At 33.6% G+C, this 1,869-nt stretch overlaps 1 long non-coding RNA gene across 1 annotated transcript; it reads left to right on the top strand.

Moving 5' to 3' along the window:
* The first annotated feature begins 295 nt into the window (after nucleotides 1-295).
* Nucleotides 296-1,576, top strand: LOC148587323 (uncharacterized). Its single transcript, XR_015911506.1, has 3 exons — nucleotides 296-405; nucleotides 1,318-1,400; nucleotides 1,501-1,576. It is a non-coding gene; the product is annotated as an uncharacterized LOC148587323 (long non-coding RNA).
* The last annotated feature ends 293 nt before the right edge of the window (nucleotides 1,577-1,869 follow it).

Raw genomic sequence — 1,869 nt, 5'->3', positions numbered from 1 at the left:
TTGTGGTCCGATTGAGCTGAAATTTTGCAGGGACGTTCATAACACATGAATCTACATTATGAACGGTGGAGATTGGATTCTGAGCATTCTATATCAGTGTTTGAGCTCGTGAACAGTAGCCTCTGCATTTTGGAACTGAATTAAGCCAACACAAGAACTAACACTATCAAGGAGGATTGAACGTTGACAAGTGGGACAAAGCACAGATTGGCCCCTACACGGGAATTGGTATCCAAACGTTTGGTTTTCTTTAATTTTGGTTTCTTGTCTTCTTTTTCAGCTTTTCTTTTTTTTTTTTACCGAAAAAAAGATGGGATGGTTTTTGTACTTGTTGATAATGCTGTAGATGCCAAATGAAAGAGGATGACTTACACTACTGGGTTCTTTGGGCTTGAGCCTTGCTTGGTAAGCTTCTATTTCCTATTATTAACTGCTACTAGTACTTAAAATTTTTTGTACTTGTATCTCATTTTTTTATGTAAATATGTGGTTGGGTTTCTAGTATTTGTTTTGATAGATGTACTGCTATGATTTATTGGGTTACGCTGGAAAACTACATCTGCTAGTTGGAAGATAATTATTGTCCAATTTTTCATTGTATAATATATTATAGATGGCCATTCAAAATGTTCATGGGGTTACTCATTAGAAAAGAGTTATTCTTGAGTGTGCCTCTAAAAAGATAGTAGTGAGTGATATGTCTTCTGGCGCTTCGATTGTTAATATTCAAAAGTTTTACATAAGTGCATCGAATGATGATATTGCAAGTATAAAGTTGTCCTTGCAATTGCCTAGGAGATTACTAATGAGCTAAGCCATTGCATAGGCCAAAGTTATTTTGATGACATTGAACATCATTGGACATTTTCCATTGGCTTTTCCATATGCTCCAAAAGCCTTTATACAGAGCTCTTAATTTGTTTTTTTAGAACCATTTGTTTGATAACAAACATTTTCTCTAGAAATAAAGAGCAAAATTAATTGTTTACTTTTTGGCCTGCTTTCCTCTTAAGCAGAACATTTCTGTTTGTGACAAGTTATTACTTAAGTTAGTTCCATTAATTTACTTATTTTCTGTTTTTTTTAAACCTTTTCCGCTTAGAACTCAAGAGTGTTTGTTTAATAGTTTTGTCTTAAGTGGTCTTACTGTGATTTTCTGTGAGGTGTATGAGCAATAAACCCATTAATAGTTGTATGAAATGTCATACATACGAAATTTATATATTTTTTTAGTTGGGACTTTGGTTGCTTTAATTTGAATCTAGATCTTTCTTTGATTTTTCCTCCCACCTTACATATAGTGTATTGCTTTCACAGGAAAATATATATAGAGATATATTTACAAAAGAAGACCAATCAAGCTAATATAATGGGCTGAATGCTGATTGCAGCATTTGCAGGTTTTCTATTTGTTTACCTCTGTCTCTGTCTCTCTCCTATGGTTCTCTACTATCTTTCAAAGTAACAAATTCCAAATCTTAAAAGCATTTATACTTGCAGCTATGATTCGGAACTGAGGAGATATATAGCAAGGAAACCTACTAGAAAATGTGCCATCTTTGCTGAAACTTTGGGGGTTATGTTTTTTGGTGCTACTCCTGACTCAATATGGTATGAAATAGAGGTTGTTGAAGACCTGCGGTTTTCGGAGTTAATTGTTAATTAGATTGTTTGATGTGTTTAATTTAAACTAGTTCAAATATTTGATGTAGTTAGTACTTTCAGTTGGTTATTACAATTTGGTGATTTACTTGATTGTTTATGTATATCTGTAGCTTTTCTTGGTACTGAAACTAAGATAATGGGGCATGCATCTATTCACCACTCTCTCTCTTTCTCTCTCTCTCTCTCTCTTTTGGTTGATTTGTT

Source organism: Corylus avellana, chromosome 2, assembly GCF_965113065.1.
Source record: "Corylus avellana chromosome 2, dhCorAvel1.hap1.2, whole genome shotgun sequence".
NCBI lineage: Eukaryota > Viridiplantae > Streptophyta > Magnoliopsida > Fagales > Betulaceae > Corylus > Corylus avellana.
This window is presented reverse-complemented; position numbering and strand designations above follow the sequence as displayed.